At 38.1% G+C, this 19,051-nt stretch overlaps 1 long non-coding RNA gene across 2 annotated transcripts in view; it reads left to right on the top strand.

Moving 5' to 3' along the window:
* Positions 1-16,929, top strand: part of LOC122447425 — a 345,510-nt gene extending 328,581 nt beyond the window's left edge. For both annotated transcript variants that reach the window (XR_006271222.1, XR_006271223.1), the window contains one exon: positions 16,783-16,929. This is a non-coding gene — a long non-coding RNA (uncharacterized LOC122447425). The remainder of the gene's footprint in view (positions 1-16,782) is intronic.
* The last annotated feature ends 2,122 nt before the right edge of the window (positions 16,930-19,051 follow it).

Here is a 19,051-nt window from a genome sequence, read left to right as displayed (position 1 = left end):
CCCCTCTACTAAAACTCCTCTCCTAAGACTTATTGTAAATTATCTACTTGGTATTAGGGATCCATTGAAGTTCATGGGGTGGCCAATATCCAAAACAAACAGGACAGGGGTAGTAGGTAGACAGAGGGGACCTACGAAGGGTTGAAATATGCCATTTTAGGAGAGTCAGTATTATGAAAAGAGGGTGGAGGAGCAGGTGAGAAATGAAATGTATTCTCCGTGCTGTTTGCCAGAGAGATTATAGATTTAGGAGAGGGTGGGAAGAGTCTCTCCGTTCTTCAAAGCTGCTCTTTGGCTTGAGAGCAGTTTCATAGGAAATGGCTTATTAGAGGTTTTCACATCTGATAAGAAGGAATCAAAATTCTCCATGGATTTAATGGTTTAAATGGGCCATGATGGCCAGTCAGGTTTATACTATTTTACTGAAACTGCTAGAACTGTACAGTAGATTAAATCCTGGGTAGAATATAGCCTCTTTGCCCAAAACTTCTTATGAGACACCATTGACTTAACTTTGAAATATAGCCAGAGCTTTTCAGAAAATAAGCTGCAGTATATCATGTTATAAGCAACCATGGTACTTTTTGGAAGCCAGATTCCATTTATCAACTCCTTAATTCAAGGGATATATTTATACTGATCTGTAGTTAACCCAGACATTGGGGATAAAAAAATGACAATGTGTGTCAATGAGTTTTAGACATGGCAATATATGGTGTTTTCAAACTTCTGTGTTACAGCAATTAAGATGGAAGGATTAGTTCTGATAGAAAATATTGGCAGATGGTAAGACATGCTTCTGTCTCAAAGTTTGGAAAGACTTCTCTCCATCAATTTGGAAAGGCTGCACATGTAGATACTTGACTAGTTTGTCAGTCAAGGGATTCTGAGGTCTTCCCAAAATCATAACCAGAAGACTAGGGCACTTTCCTCCATCCCCGAGTTGGAGAAACTAAGGAGAGTGGTTCTAATCATCACAGACACAGAGAGGGTACCCAAGTGCTCCTGCCGCCAGAAGACTCTCAGAATAGATTTTCCTAGAGTTGGAGGAGGACACCTTACACCTTCTCCTCCTCTTTTCAAAGCAAAAATGGAAAATATATCACACACTTGCTGTGAGCCCAAAGCTGAGAGATTCCTCTGCTGCTGTTGCTGTGAGGAAACAGAGGGCAGAGTGTTTGGGGCTGAAAATCCCATCTCCCCAGAACCACGTCCATCAGGACTTCTAATTCAAGCCTCATCTGCCTCCCTCCTTCACACAGAGCTAGACTGGCACTCTCTTCAATTCCAAATTACAGCTTCTATATATGCTTATATTGTAATAAAAATGTATGAGGTTGTGGAAGGTTACAGAAATAAAATCATAAAAATTATACTTTTCTCTAAAGGTAACATCTGAGTAAGGAGAAAAATTATTACAATAGTAATATTTAAGAATCTATATGTTAAAATATGGAAAACTGCATTGTCCGGTTCTACTGAAGAGAAAAGAAAAAAATTATTCTTAGGACAAAATTGGATAAACTGAAATTAGGATAACTAGTGAGTGGTGATGGAATCTATTCCAAAGTTTATCACTTTCTTACTCTGTGTTTCTTTATTCTACATTTTATCTTAAATTCATTTATTAAAGAATGGTTATTTCATATTAATTAACTAACTGCAATTAATTAGTAACTTGCATAAGTTCAAATTAATTGTCATAAATATGGATATACCCTTACTTTAATAAAGATGGGAGTGGGGTTAAATTGTAAACCATGTTTTTGTTTAGTAAATATAATTACATGGGATTATATTGATTATCCATACTTGAGTTATTTCCTGTGTTGATTTCATTATTTAGATTAATAAATGAAAACTAGACACCAATGTACACATCATCCAAATACCTCAAGAACTTGATTCCTGGAAGGAAATAATCTTGATAATTGTCTCTTTATAAATTCAAGTTTTTGATAGCAAATGTCACACAAGATGATATAAAACTTTAAAGTCATTTTATTTTTTGCTAAATTAAAATTAATGATGTTATAGTTAACATATTTGAAGAGACATGCTTATATTGTTATTCTTATTAAAACAGATGTTTCTGTATCAAAGAATAACATATTTATAGTTTTATATAAACTACCACCTCTTTGTCTCTAAATATGAAAATAATTAAGTAATAATATTTATAGTGATCCTATATAAATTCTTATTTAATATTCATAACAATGTTGAGAAAGAGGTGATGTACCCATTTCACACCTGCCACAAAACTTGTTCGAGAGGTTAATTAACTTGCCCCTGGTTAAGCAGATGGTAAACAGCTGAGATTTAAACCCAGCTCCCAATAGACCTGATCATGGTAAGGATGGGAGGCTGCCTCCCTGGCTTAGATAGTTATTATTCAAAGGATGAGAAATATTTGTTTTTAATGTCTTTGGAGTATTTTTTAAAACTGTAGGACAGGCACATTTTGGAATCAAATAAATAATAAATTTCAAGCTTTACTTTAAATAAAATGCTTATATAAACAATGTAGACATTTCAGAAATTCTCATAAAAAGGTCATTAAAAAACCTCATAAAAAGATCATTTCAAATCCATTCTATTTGTTGTCTTAATATTAATTATTATGGAACTAGCTCAAAGGAGAAGTCAATCCATTCCTATCGGCAATTTGTGATGGATTTTTTTCAACACTGTGCTTAGGGCAGTAAGGATGCTGGCTTGGATAATGACTGCTTCCTATCAAGATGTAAGGGAAATTGTCAAGAAACTAGTCCTCGGAGTTCAAAGTGATGGTCAGATAGTGAGAAGAGTGGAAGGATTGGGGAGCAGAGGGAATTATCGTGAGGTTAGTGGTGCACTAGGATGTTGATGGGGCATGAAGAAAAGAGAAAAGAATGAAGGAGGAGAAAATTTTAAGTCTCTGGTATCTTAAGGCTAGAAGCAGTTATATCTGAAGGCCACATAAAAATGCCTGTTCTTATCACATTTACTGGAATTTTCAAATCCAAAGTAACTCAAAGCACCTTTACTGTGGAGCAGAGTTCTAGACCTGGGTGCCCCACAATGTTATCTGGGAAGTAAATGCTAAAAAAATAACACAGGGAGCCCAGCCTGGCGTTCTGTCAGGATCTAGTGGGGGGTGGGATGAGTGAGGGGAGGGAAGATGGAGGGAAGGGATATATATAAAAGTATAAAATCATGACTGATTCGTGTTGTTGTATGGCAGAAGCAAACACAACATTGTAAAAGCAACTTTTGACCAATTAAAACATAAATATAATTAATAAAAATGCTAATGCCTATGTTCCATTTCTCTCTGTTATGATTCAGTCCAATTTGGGGCAGGGAGAGTGTCCCCTTCCGGACTGTAATTAGGAGCCAGTTCCACTGAGTATGATGTGTGTATGTATGTATGTACGTATGTTTGTAGACGTATGTGTATGTAAATATGTGTGTGTGTGCGTGTCTTATTTTCTGATGGCCTTTGAAGCTTCATCTGTGCGTTTACTACCTGGGGGATTGAGAATGCAGTCATTTTATTATCTATTATCCCAAGGTACTCTCCTTCATTGTCTGTCATCATAGAATTCTGTCCAGTCATTATTATGAGGTAGGGCAGATTTGAGGCACTGTTTGTAAGTCAAAATCATATCTTAATACTTGCATATTTACTATCTAAACACGTTAGGTTTAAATTAATTACATTTGCTAAGTCTGGCAAACAATATTAACAACAGCCTTTTCCTCTTTTTCTGCTTTGCTAACAGGAACTCTGATTTGTCTTGTGGGGATCATGTTCCCTGGGAAATTAGGATCAGTCAGTGACTCCTGATTACAATTATGTAATCAATTATGGTAATCCCATTCCTTTTACCATTGATTGGTTTACAGTGGGCACCTTACTGATTTCTGACCAATAGGATATAAGGGAGGGCGGGGCATAATCTAGGTTTCTGAAGTTGTCCTCCAGGATAGAAAGCTGGGATCTGTGAGGGTTTCTTTTTCCCCTCTCTTGGTTGCTGTCTTAGGAGTTTTCTGATGCTTGGAGCTGGTGATATTTGGAAGTGCTGTCACCATCTTAAAATTTTAGAAGAGGACGTGGCCAGGACAGTGAAGGCACAAAGAAGAAATATGCAGAGAGCCGTGGTCCTTGAGGGTGTTGCCAGGCTGAGAATCCATCATGCTTCTGCCCATCTCTGAAGGTATCATGAGGGGTCACTAGTATTTTCACTGTTCAAGTCACTTTTGCCCAGGCAGTTTTATTGTCTATGATACATTGATTTACATTTTCCCTTCTAGCAAGATAATTTTCACTTAATCTTGTTCAGAAGTTTGAAGCTACAGGATACTGCTCATATTTATTTTTATTTTAGCTGCAGCATCACCTCACAGACATTTCCCCCAAAGGTTTCCAACACCTCCAAGTGATGGTTTTAGCACAGGTTACTTGTATTATCTTCAACATGACTAGATTAAAAAAAAATAAGAATCCTGGAGTTTTCCATATGTGCTGATTAAAATGAGCAGCAGACCAAGATAAGTTTATTAAAAACAGCTAGCATTGGAGCGAGGAAGATTCGAAAGGCCACCAGTAGGGAGCACCGCAAAATTAAAATTACAGCTTAACCAAGCTGTGCTGTCAAAATCCAGTGAGCTCTGTCTCTTAACTCCGGTGTGGAAACGTGAGGAGGCTGAGGTGAAAAATATTATTTCGGGGTCTGGAGACCAAAAGGCAAAGCAGTTCCTAGCTAGAGGAAATTAGCTGAGTTCAGTGGGGCCTGTATGCAAGACGCTGGAGGTGGCAGAAGTGAGAGCTGATTAAGAAGATCCATCATACCGTGCTCTCAGAGCTCGGGCTTGGGGAGAACACATGCGTACAATCAATAAAACCCAAAGCAGAAGTGTGGCCAACTCTTAAGTGGTTCTGGCATTGAGAAGCCGGGAGACTGTCTCAGACATAATTCATTTCAGGGGGTTAGCTGCATTCCCTACTAGAGAAAATGTGATCTAACAAACAGGAATATGGAGAAGCTTAAATGTAACAACACGTAAACTGCTTATCATACCTCCTAACCCATAATAAATATGCAGTAAATGTTATGTATTTTAAGTGAAAACAAAATCATAAAAAATATGCATGTTTCTCTAGAGTTATATATTAAGAAGGGGGCTTCCCGGGTGGCTCAGTTGTAAAGAATCCGCCTGCTAAGGCAGGAGAGGTAAGAGATGCAGGTTTGACTCCTAAGTCATGAAGATCCCCTGGAGGAGGAAATGGCAACCCTCTCCAGTACTCTTGCCTGGAGAATCCCATGGGCAGAGGAGCCTAGCAGGCTACAGTCCATGGGGTTGCAAAGACTCAAACACCACTGAGTGACTGAGTCCATACACATATGTATGAAGAAGGATAGCTATTTGGATATCAGAAGTGACAGAATAATTAATACTTTGGTATTTTTAAAAGTGATGAAACAATCTATGATTTGGTCATGTTGCTTAGTTCAGTAAAAGAAAAAATACATAACCAGAAATAAAACATACAATGAGGTTGTTCAGAGAATACTTTTACAATTTTGTGTACTTACAATACAGGGAGTTATAATGCTTATAAAATATTTTTACCTGCATCAGAATATGACTAATTTTTCTTCTTAGAGCAAACTGTTTTACAGACACTAGTCTTAAATCAGGCATGGATCTTGCTCCCCAGGTGACATTTTGCAATATCTAGAGAATTTTTGGTTATCACATCCAGTGAGGGATTGCCACTTGTATTTGTGGGTAGAAGCCAGAGATAACTGCTAAACATCCTTCTGTGAGTAGGACAGCCTCCCCATGGCACTGGCAGAGAGTTTGCTGTTAGTTCAGTTGCTAAGACCTGTCTGACTCATTGCAACTCCATGGACTGCAGCATGCCAGGCTTCGCTCTCCTCCACCATCTCCCAGAGGATGCTCAAACTCATGTCGATTGAGTCAGTGATGCCATCTAACAGTCTCTCTGCTGCTCTCCTCTTTGCCTTCTTCAGCAGAGAATTATCTGGCTTCAAATATCAATAGTGCCAAGTGTGAGACTCTCATCTTGAAGTGGTTCAGTTTCTATTTAGTTTTTAAAACATTGAAGTAGTGTTGATTTATAGTATTAGTTTCAGGTGTACAATATGATTCAATATTTTTATAGATTGGGGCTTCCTAGGTGGCTCAGTGGTAAAGAATGCTCCTGCCAATGCAGTAAGACGTGGGTTTGATCCCTGGGTCAGGAAGATCCCCTGGAAGAGGAAATGGCAATCCACTCCAGTATCCTTGCCTGGAAGATCCTGGAGAGAAGAACCTGGCAGGCTACACAACACAGGGTTGCAAGAAGTCTGACACACTGAGCACATTTTTATATATTATAATCCTTGTGAAGTTATTACAAAATAATAACTATATTTCCCTGTGCTGTATGATATATTCTTGTTGCCTATCTATTTTATACATAGCAGTTATTGTTTCTTAATCCTTCACCTCTATCTTGTTCCCCCTTCCTCGCTCCCAAGTGGTAACAACCAAAATGTTCTCTGTGAGTCAGTTTTGCTGTATACATTCCATTGTTTTATTTTAGTGATTTCACATACAAGTGATAACATAGACTATTTGGTTTTCTCTCTTTGATTTATTTCACTAAGCATAGCATCCTCTAGGTCTATCTATGTTGTTGCAAGTGGCAACATTTCACCTTTTTTATGACTGAGTGATTTCCCATTTCGTATATAAATATGTATATATATATACACACACACATATCACATCTTATCCATTCATCTCTTGACGGGCATGTGGGTTGCTTCCCTAATTGGGTATCGTAAATAGTGCTGCACTGTGTGTATATCTTTTCAAGTTAGTGTTTGCATTTTCTTCAGATATATATCCAGGAGTGGAATTGATGGATCATATGTTAGTTCTATTTTTTGAGAAACCTCCACACTGTTTCCCATAGTGGCTGCACCGATTTACAGTCCCACCAACAGTATACCAAGGTTCCCTTCCCCTGGTGGCTCAGGTGGCAAAGAATCCACCTGCAAATGCTGGAGACCCAGGTTTGATCCCTGGGTCAGGATGATCCCCAGGAGAAGAGAACGGTGACCTACTCCAGTATTCTCTCCTAGAGAATTCCCTGAGCAGAGAAGCCTGGAGGGTCCCCGGGGTCACAAAGAGCCAGACATGATTGATTGACTAACACATTCACTTTCTCAACATCCTACCTGACTTTTATTATTTGTAGACTTTTTGATGATGGCCATTTTGATGTGTGAGGTGATATCTCTGTTTTGTTATGCATTTCTTTGATTATTGATGTTGAGCATTTTTCATGTGCCTATTGGCCATCTGTATATCTTTGGGGAAATGTTCAGTTCTTCTGTCCACATTTAATTGGGCATTTTGGGGGTTTTGATATTGAGTTAATATGACCTGTTGATAGATCTTGGATGGTACACATAAAGGAGCAAGTTTGTGCAACACGTCCCTCATGCCCTGTTTTATCATCCTCATTTTGATATGGTCATCCTGGTGGGATGACCTCTTTGACCTTTCCATTTTTGGTTTCATTTCCTGAAAGCTGTGTACAGGTTCTATTTACTATTCCATGTACTATTATTGTATATTCCATGTACCATTATTAGTAATTCCATGTACTATTATTGGGGGGAAAAAAAAAACTACTTTTCAGATTAGTGCAATGTAAGTAGCCAGTTTTCTCTCTTTGCTAGGTATTTTTTAAAGATTTCTGTTCATTTTTTTTTTAAGCTAATACCCCAGAGTAAAGTCATTTATAATTTTAGAATCAGTTATGTTTTGCTAGTAAGTTGGAGAAGGAAATGGCAACCCACTCCAGTGTACTTGCCTGGAGAATCCCAGGGACGGGGGAGCCTGATGGGCTGCCGTCTATGGAGTCGCACAGAGTCGGACACGACTGAAGCGACTTAGCAGCAGCAGCTTAGTAGTTGGAAACATTTAGTATTTAGGTTCAAGACTGTTATAGTAACTAAGAAAAACTATTATTTATTTTTTTTTACAAAGAAATATGCAATAGAGATGAATTCATTTAAAAATGACCCTTATTGGTCATATCATTTGCATATATTTCCTCCCATTCGTTACATTTTCTTTTCATGTTGTCTATGATTTCCTTTGCTATGCTAAAGCTTTTAAGTTTGATTAGATTACACTTGTTAATATTGCTTTTGCCTGAGGAGACAATCCAAAACAAATATTGCTATGATTTATGTTAGAGTGATCTATATCTTCCTCCAGGAGTTTTATAATTTCAGGTCTACACTTAAGTCTTTAATGCCTTTATGTTTATTTTTGTGTAATGTGTGAGAAAATGTTCTAATTGCATTCTTTTACATGCAGTTGTCCAGTTCTCAGCATCACTTATTGAAGAGATTGTCTTTTCTCCATGTGTATTCTTACCTCCTTTTTCATAGACTAATTGACCATAAGTGCATAGGTTTATTTCTGGGCTCTATTTCATTGACTTATGTGTCTGTTTTTGTGCCAAAACCATATTGTTTTGATTACTGTAGCTTTGTAGAAGTCAGGATACTTGCAGTTTTGTTCCTTTTTCTCAGAATTGCTTTGGCAATTTGAGATCCTTTGTAGTTCCATATGTGTTTTAGGATTATTCTATTAAAAAATATCATGGGTATAGGGATTGCATTAAACCTATGGACTGCTTTGGGTAGTGTATACATTTTAACAATATTCTTCTAATCCAAGAAAATGGGATAAGTGTTACTGTGGTGTGTGTATTCATGTGCAAAAATAAAGACATGAAACAAATAGATATTCCTTGGGATCATCTTTCAAATATTGGTATCAGAATTGGCTATTTTTGTTTCACTGGGGCTATGGTAAAGCCCCAATAAAAATATTGTCTAAAATGGTGATAATGATATTTTTTATATTGTAGCATATTAAAAGCAGTTGTTCCTATTTCACTGCATATGTTTTTTATAGACTTCAGGATTCCTGATGAGATAGAAATACATTAACAAATATTGCAGAATCTAGGCACTGTTGGACTTACAAGATAAATGGAATCAGTTCAGTTCAGTTGCTCAGTCATGTCCGACTCTTTGCAACCCCATGAACTGCAGCATGCCAGGCCTCCCTGTCCATCACCAACTCCCAGAGTCCACCCAAACCCATGTCCACCAAGTCAATGATGCCATCCAACCTGTCGTCCCCTTCTCCTGCCCTCAATCTTTCCCAGCATCAGGGTCTTTTCCAATGAGTCAGCTCTTTGCATCAGGTGACCAAAGTATTGGAGTTTCACCGTCAATATCAGTCCTTCCAATGAACACCCAAGACTGATCTCCTTTAGTATGGACTGGTTGGATCTCCTTGCATTCCAGGGGACTCTCAAGAGTCTTATCCAACACCACAGTTCAAAAGCATCAATTCTTTGGCACTCAGCTTTCTTCACAGTTCAACTCTCACATCCATACATGACTACTGGAAAAACCATAGCCTTGACTAGACGGACCTTTGTTGACAAAGTAATGTCTCTACTTTATAATATGCTGTCTAGGTTGGTCATAACTTTACTTCCAATGATGGAATATATCATTTTAAATATAACAAAAACCTCTTTATGTCCTTCCTACTGACATGATATAAAGAAAAGTGAAAGTTTCTCAGTCGTGTTCAACTCTGTAACCCCATGGACTGTGGCCCACCAGGCTCCTCTGTCCCTGGAATTCTCAAGGCAAGAATCCTAGAGTGGGTTGCCATTCTCTTCTCCATGGGATCTTTCCAACCCAGGAATTGAACCAAAAATCTGCATTGCAGGCCTATTCTTTACCAGTTGAACCACCAGGAAATAATATCATGAAAGATTATGTAATGAAATAATAGAATGAAAGATTCTGTGATAACTCTTTAGATCTTACATGTTGACTACAATTATCACTCTGAAGGAGAGCAGGTATTTTCTTTATTAGCTGAAATTTCTAACTCTGAAGCAAAATTAATCACTAGAAGAAATACAAACTTGGCCTTCTTTTCCCTTTAAATCCACATTTGTAAAGTATGTTTCACATAGCACAATAGGGTAAGAGAGAGCCTGCACTTGACTGTGAGACATAGTCAGTGATTCAAGATGCTTGTACTCCAGGAAGAGGACGCCCACCCTTGAACTGCTCTGCAGTCTGCTCTGGAACCCCAGCAAAGATTTAAGGAACTAGAGCTCGTGATCCCACAGCCTCAGAGAGCCCATGTTTTTCACTGGCTCCATGGGCCTGAGGGAAATTGAATACAACCATAGAAGGTGCAGAAGTTCCTTTCTTCCTTTATCAGTCAAGATCACAAACCATGAAAAGCCACAGAACCTGAGCCGTGAGGGCATTCTTAGATACCTGCAGGTTTGGCTATCCATTAAGCTCACTGAATTCTCTGTCACTGGAAGTATTCCTATATATATAATAGTATGGAGGGATGTCTTAGAAGGGAATCAAGCATTGCATGAATGACAAGAAAATCTCTAGCATTTCTTCCATGCCTGACATTTTAAATCAACAGTTTACACTACTTTCAATATTATATAAGGAAAGAAAACATCACTTGTAAAAATGCATAGGGATACAGGGGGAAAAATAGTACCTAAGCTTTTTATTTTATAAAATTAGTAGTTAATGTGAATTTACATAATTATTTATAAGAATTATAATTTTTTGATTTTCATAGAGTATTAATAGTAAAGAAAACTAAGCTTATCACTTTTTTAATATTACTTTCTCACTATTGTTTTGAGGTTACCTGCTTGTAGTAAGCAGGATAATGATCTGCAAGAGTTTAGTGTCCTAATCTTTGGAACCTGTAGTACATGCAATGGGGAATTAAGGCAGCAGATGAAGTTAAGGTTGATAATCAGGTAAGCCTGAGATGAAGAGATTATCCTGGGTTATCTGGGCCACACCACATAATCACAAGGGTCCTTAGGTATGGGAAAGGAAGGCAAGAGAGTGATGCAGTGTGAGAGTCAACCAAGAGTGGCTTTGAGGATGAAATAGGGCACCATCTGATAGAGGAATGTGAGCAGCCTCTAGAGATTGGAAAAGCAAGAAAACAAATCTCCCCTAAAGGCTTCAGAAAGGAATGCAGGGTTGCCGATTTTTTTTTTTTTTTTTAGCTCCTTGAGACCAAATTGCTAACTTTTGACTTAGAGCTGTAAGAGAATTGATTTGTGTTAAGCTGCTGCTTTTGTGTTACTTTGTAACGGCAGAAATAGAATCTAATACAAGATAAAAACAACTGTTGTATCTTTCTGGTTGCCATTTTGGTGGAAGGTAAAGTAAAACTCAAACTAGCACAGGTGGAACTTCAGAAAGACTGTTTTCTTGGGCCTGAGGGATAACTGGAATCATGGATTCAAACACCACCATGGAGTTTCTTTGTTCATCTGAATGCTTACTGCTGTCTGTTGTCCTGTCTCGGGGAGCCACCTTCTCCATACCTATAAATGTGGCTACAGGCAGATGCCAGGCATAAATAGCTTCAACTCCAGACAGAATTTCCAACTAGAGATAAGAAAATCCAGATAAGAACCCAAATAGCCCATATGCTCCCTTGTTAAGTCACTAGTATGATAACGTGAGCAATCATTTTTAAGGTCTTCAGTAGAAGACTAAGGATCGAGTGGGTTAGTTCCTAAATGTTTATTATAACAACAGGAAATGTTATAACAGAAGAAATGGTGCAGGCAATAAAATTAGAATCTCCAACAGAGTTTCATGAATCTTCTATATACCTAATGAAAACCAGATCAATACTGCTATCCAAATTGTAGCAACAGTAGAAAGAAACCAGTGATTATATAAACCACTAGAAATTAGGGAAAAAAATCATATATATATGTATGCATACTAGTTCCAGACACTCGAATTGTCTTCAAAATTTGATTTAAGTGTTGGAGGAAATGGAGGTAATTGGAAAGTCAAGTTTTCACATTTTGAGCTTTAGGCTATTATGAGTTTTGTGTTTTAAAGTGCTGCCTGTAATGAGTAGCTGGCTTTTTGGAAACATTAGGTTACCTAGGTTTAGTGCCATCTGATACAGGAATGATTGCAGAACAGCAAATGAAATTTAGAGAGCTAATGTGCTTCATTTCATTTATTTACCAAAATGAATTTCACTAGATTTGTATTTGTAACCTTCAGTTTTATCTTTATTTTCTATTGTGTGAACCGTTCAGGACTGTGGTCTTCTAAGAATAGACTTGTGCATTTGAAAGCTTTGTTTTTCCAAGACCTTAGTTTGAAGTGATAATCCCCCCACTTGGCAGCTGCTCTACTTTATCCGTCAAATAGCCCCTAGGGCATTATGCCTTTTCAGTGTTTGAAGGTTTATCTCTAAGATAGGTAGAGGAAGACAATCTTTCTTAGTAGATTTTTAAGGTTTCTTTTTAAGTTTATTTAGCAGTTCATTCTGAACTTACATCACCTTGAACCACAAAAAGAATTACAAAAATCCCTGTACTGACAGTGAATATATACATAAAACTTTCTATAGAATAACTAGTTTCTTAACAGCATCGTAAAACCATGATAAACTGCAGTTTCTTCTGGAAAATTCTGAAAATGCTTACTACTCCAGATATTAAAAAACTCTTTAGAAATTTCAAATGTATTTACATAGGATTATCCTGTAAAAGCAAATATCATGTCTCAGCTCAGTTTATGACCAGTTAATATATATTCATTCTGTTCATTTTAAGAGATATATTTCTTTTTTATTTATAATACTTTATTTAAATTTCAATTTAGAAGCTTAAATTAATCTTCATAAATTAATGAAATGGTTTTTATATAATATTTAACTTTTATGTTGTAAAATTAATAATTAAATTCATAATTTTTTAAAATTAATATCAACTTAAAAAACTTAGCATATTCTATAATAATCAATACAAGCTTAATAATATAATTGCACTATGGAGAGCCTTAAGATATCTTGGGGTCTTTATAAAAGACAGTATATATTTTCATCTCAATGCTTAATTTAAATATAAATTCTAGAGCATTTTGATGAATTTAAGTGTTAAATTGATACCTTTGTAGTAAGAACAAATGAAGAGAGTGTGAGTCTTCTTTGCTTTGTTAACATTGTGAAAGGATGCATGTTTGCTATAGAAGCTTATTTTATTTAATGCCATTTTTATAGACAGACAGGATCACTGGTGGCTCAGACAGTTAAGAATCTGCTTGCAGTGAGAGAGACCTAGGTTTGATCCCTGGATTGGGAAGAGCCTCTGGAGAAGGAAATGGCAACCCACTCCAGTATTCTTGCCTGTAGAATTCCATGGACAGAGGAGCCTGGTGGGCTACAGTCCATGGGGTAACAAAGAGTCAGACATGACTGAGCGACTAATGGTTATGGATATACAGAAACAATTTGCTCAGAATCAAAGCCTCTCTTTCATAGATATATCAACTTGGTACACTATTCATGAAGCCATCAGCATTCTGCTTTGAATTATGAATGTGGCCAACTGAACAATAGGTCCTCAGGAATAAAATAGATGGACAGTGTACTGAAGTGAAGAGATGCTTGCTTCTTGGAAGGAAAGTTATGACCAACCTAGACAGCATATTAAAAAGCAGAGATGTTACTTTGCCAACAAAGGTCTGTCTAGTCAAGGCTATGGTTTTTTCAGTAATCATGTATGGATGTGAGAGTTGGACTATAAAGCTGAGCACTGAAGAATTGATGCTTTTGAACTGTGATGTCGGAGAGGACTCTTGAGAGTCCCTTGGACTGCAAGGAGATCCAACCAGTCCATCCTAAAGATCAGTCCTGGGTGTTCATTGGAAGGACTGATGCTGAAGCTGAAACTCCAATACTTTGGCCACCTGATGTGAAGAGCTGACTCACTGGAAAAGACCCTGATGCTGGGAAAGATTGAGGGCAGGACGTGAAGGGGATGACAGAGGATGAGATAGTTGGATGGCATCACCAACTCGATGGACATGAGTTTGAGTAAACTCAGGGAATTGGTGATGGACAGGGACGCCTGGCGTGCTATGGTCCATGGGGTCGCAAAGAGTCGGACATGACTGAGAGACTGAACTGAACTAAACTGTACTGAAGTATATTTTATCTGTAACTGAAAAAGCTAAAGTCCTGATAATGAAGAACACATTTAATATATTCTCTTTCTGGAAACTTCATGTTGAAAGCCAGGAATTTTCCCTCAGTTTTCAGATTTAAAGTCATTCATATACCCAGAACTCCACTGACTAAAACCCAGTTAGGATTTGTTGATAGGTAGTAATAAAGCTGTAGTCCCTTGTTCAGCAACATCCGCATCACCTAGGCACTTGTTAGGAATGCAAATTCTTTGAAGGCGTATCACAGAAACTCAGGTAGAAATCCGTTCTTTTAAAAACTCTCAGGTGACCCTGATTCCTTCTATAGTTTGAGAACCGCTGTTTTTAGCAGGGGGCGGGGGGGGGGGGAAGCACAATTCTTGCATGATTTATCTAAGCTGCCCCAAAGAGAACTGCACATTTAACAGGTGACTGGGTACTAGGAAATGGATACACTCACATATTTTGGAGATGTTTGTAGAAAGAATCAAGTTGAAACCCCCGGTACTGTCATTTTCAAATGCCTTTAAAGACTTGAGAGGTAAATAACTGATTCTTCTAATACACCCTTTTCTATCATCTGTTTAATATAAAACCAAATAGATCTTGCAGTCAGGTAGGGACTGTAATCAGGGCTTCCCAGGTGGCACAGTGGTAAAGAATCCACCTGCCAATGCAGGAGACCTGGGTTTGACCCCTAGGTCGCATTTGATCCCTGGATTGAGAAGATCCCCTGGGAGAGGAAATGGCAACCCACTGCAGTATTCTTGCCTGGAAAATTCCATGGATAGAAGAGCCTGGTGGGTTACAGTCCATTGCGTCACAGAGAGTCAGACATGACAGAGCACACTCAAGTGACTAACCACAGTTGAGTTCAGTGATCTCACATTTTTGTTGAAGTAAATCGGCAAAGTCTCTGGCACCTGGAAACTACTGGTTCTGGCAAAGTCGTTCTTTTCATGATAGACAACAAAAATATCACAGGCTGTGGCAGGGAAAGATGTCCAACTTAATTCTAGTTCCCCAATACTAGCTCAGGTTTGCTGCTGTGTCTTACATAGTCTTCAAGGGCCTTATTTAGATGTCCCATGTTAAAGCGCATTAGCCTACTATATTAATGACATCATGACACTCACATAGTAGAATCTGGTGAGCAGGAGGTATCAGGTACCATAGAAGCCTAATAAAGATACATGTATTAGCACTGAAATGCAGAGAAAAATCATGACAAATATCTACGAAAGTTACTGCAGTGAAGGTGTTAGGATTTTAAAGGTGGAGAACATTGAATATTCTTTCTAAACAGAAGCTGAGATGCTTTATCTTGTGCCTCATACCACTCAGAAAGAATTTCAATTCTTTATGAGTTTTTTTTTTGGGGGGGGGGTGGTGTGTATGTATTTTGGAGCCACGTTTACTATATTCTAGTATGCTGCTCTAACCCATTTATTGTATAGCATATTATGAATCTTAGTAAGCTGTTAGCAAACCAACAAGTTTTCCTGAGGTCTTTCATTAAAGAATGCTCTACAGTAGTTACACTACAAGATAATGTGCCATTTTTGTCCTCATGGGATTGCAAACATAGCATTGCTCAAAGTGTCACTGATAAGAATGCTATATGGGGTCTTTGAACAGTTCCAAAGGAGAATCACAGAATGCATGCCTATAGGAAGCCATGTCTTTTCCTGCAGATAGCCATTCTTCTTTTGAGAAGCTGATGGCCTAAAATAATGGTGGAGTGGCCACCAAAACCCTCAGTTATGGTGCTGTAAGGCAGAAAGCACCCCATGATTTCAAGGTGTAATATGTGCGTGAACCAGTGATCCATATATGATGCTGTTATCTGAAAAGCAGAATATGTAAGTCAAGGGACCAAGTGGTAGAAATATCAGTGGTCCCCCCGGTTCTGTCTCGCCCTCTTTGTATCTAGTAATCCAGTCAAATATGGACTGTGCTGTTTGAGATTTGTTGGTTCCCCATCTTTCCCACAATGGTCCTAATAAACTGGAAGTTGAAATGGATAGAAAATCTATCCAGGGCACTTATGTGTCATTCAAAAAAATTATAGAGAAAGGGCTCACTTTGCTAGCTTGGGTGATTGATATCTATTACCAAGAATAACTAGTATTGACGATGGTTTCATGAGTGGTTGGAAAAATAAAGACTATAGAGTGTATGTGTATACACACACACATACACCGGTTTGGGGGTATTTTCACCCTTTTACTCCATCAATTTGGATGAGGAGTGTTGGAAGTAACTAACTTGTAAATGATGAATTTATAAATTCAGAGATTATGAAAAGAAAAGGAGCCACATCTGGACCTCATAGGGAGGGCTGCCTGTTACATGGAGATCTTGAACTTGGGTTTGTTGCAAGGACTAATGGAGCTTTGTGGCTCTCACTGAAAGAGAAAAAGGGAGGGAAGGAAGAGAGAAAAGGAAAGCATCTTTTATAGGACAGATAGCTAGCTCATGTCAGGTGAAACCATGTTGTTAAATATGGGTAAGATGTGAAAATGGATGCCGATGAATAAAAGAGAAGGAATATTCTATTGTCAGACTTTCCCTCCCCTCTCCTGGGCCTGCTTTGTATCTTGGCAGGAGCTTGGATGAATAAAGGGAGTAATTAATGCTTTATTTTATATTCCAGACTCCAGTATCAACCAGATTCTTACTGGGAAGTACCAGCCAGATAGTGGAAGTCAAAGTACCTCCATGTCTCTTTTCTATATTAGGTAAGTTCTCTTGGCAGCAGTTTTCAGCAGTATGGCAGCAGTATGTCTTCAATTTCCGCAATCACCACAAAGACAGGGCTTTTGCTGTTTTCTATGAACCAAGACTCATGAATGCAGGAATACCATTTCCCCTGTTTCCTCTTGTGAAAAAGACAAAGATCATAAGCCTCTTGCTGTTTTTTTAGTTCTGTATGATCTCAGAATCCATTTGTAGTTTCAGATTTTTCAGTTTTCAGATTTTTCACTATTTAAAGCAGCAATTTGTTCCCTGTATTCAACATTTTTAAAGAGAATTCTTTTTTTCTAGCTAGATCATGACTGGTAGAAATCTTGAGAATTGCCATCTCATTGCAAAACAACAGCTTATGTGGGATCAATACAGGATTTTCAGACAAGCAGAGGCTAACCTATGCAGAGAGAGACAAACTGTCAGAGGGACTGGGGTATCATTGTCTTCATGGTGTAGGCTTCTTCAAGCTATTGCATATGATTAGAGCTTTCATTCAGGTGGTGGTTATTTGAGGAGTTCATGTAATCTTTCTGGCCAGGATATGGTTTTAATATATCATGCTTTACTATTCAAAATTGAATCTTTATAAACTTGGAATATGGGAATAGTATATATATATGCATATATGTAGCATTATATAGATATATTTATCCTAAAAGAACTATGGTATCATTATATCTATTTTGAAATATGCTTATTTGAGATATTTCCAAAATTTCCTTTTTTCCTTTAATATAGGGATATGACTTTGTTTTCATTGTAATTGAAGTGTGTTGAGTCTGTATTCAATGGTGTATTAGCTGGCTAGAGTTGTCATAGCAAAGTATTGACTACTACAGACTGGATGGCAAACAATAAATTTATTTTCTCACAGTTCTACAGGCTAGATATCTGAGATCAAGGTTTCAGTGGGGTTGGTACTTTCTGAGACTCTAAGGGAAGAATCTGTTCTTGGCTGCTCTCCTTGGCTTGATGCAGATGACTGTTTTCTCCCTGTGTCTTCATATCATCTTTCACATGTGTCTATGTCTGTGTCCAAGTCTCCTCTTTTTATAAGGACACCAGTTGAACTGGATTAAGGACTGCCCTATTGACCTCCTTTTACCTCAGCTGTCTCTTTAAAGACCCTATCTCCAACTGCAGTCACCTTATGGGGTACTTGGAGTTAAGAGCCAATATATGAGTTTTGAGACAGAATTCAGGTCATAACAAATGGAGACAGTATTCGTTCCCTACAATGATATCCTTTTCTATAGCAAAGACCCAGTCAAGCACTTTATTATCTAGCCCATCACCCGCTCACCCCATATGTGGGGTTATAACAAGCTTTTTTGCAAAGGAATTACAACCAGAAGTGATGAGTGGTACTCATCCTCATGGTTTTCAAGAATTATCTGTGGCTTCTTTGTGCTCTTTTCCTTTTTCTGCTACCTGGATAATTTGAATGAAGAGACTCCTACCTAGAGGATTCAGAGCTACAAGATAGAAATTGCTGGAGTAAATTATTCATTGCATGAAGAAAAATTAGCGCATCTATACCAGTTACACCAGAGAAGGCAATGGCACCCCACTCCAGTACTCTTGCCTGGAAAATCCCATGGATGGAGGAGCCTGATAGGCTGTAGTCCGTGGGGTTGCTAAGAGTTGGACATGACTGAGAGACTTCACTTTCACTTTTCACTTTCATGCATTGGAGAAGGAAATGGCAACCCACTCCAGTGTTCTTGCCTGGAGAATCCCAGGAATGGCGGAGCCTGGTGGGCTGCTGTCTATGGGGTCGCATGGAGTCGCACACGACTGAAGTGACTTAGCAGCAGCAGCAGCAGCATACCAGTTACACAAGCATTGAAATTTTATATATGTATGAGATAGTTTTTTAGTCTATTATGCCTTTAAACTGTTGGCATTTAATTTCAGATAGCTTTAAGATCATTAATTCAAAGATAGGTAGTAGAAGCTTACTGCTGCCCTTGGCATTGCAGTCACGGTGCAGACGATTAGATAGTTGGCAACTACTGGTTTAAAAATTGAAGACCTGTATTATGCAGTGGCCAAATATTCAAGAAAACGATTACTATCTGCAGTAACTCAGAAGGCAGACCATGTCTTAAAGAAGTGGTTGGAAAAAGTGGAGAGGTTACACCTTTGCTAACTTTTATTTGATGTCTGAGGAA

Source organism: Cervus canadensis, chromosome 9, assembly GCF_019320065.1.
Source record: "Cervus canadensis isolate Bull #8, Minnesota chromosome 9, ASM1932006v1, whole genome shotgun sequence".
In the NCBI taxonomy this organism is placed as follows: domain Eukaryota; kingdom Metazoa; phylum Chordata; class Mammalia; order Artiodactyla; family Cervidae; genus Cervus; species Cervus canadensis.
This window is presented reverse-complemented; position numbering and strand designations above follow the sequence as displayed.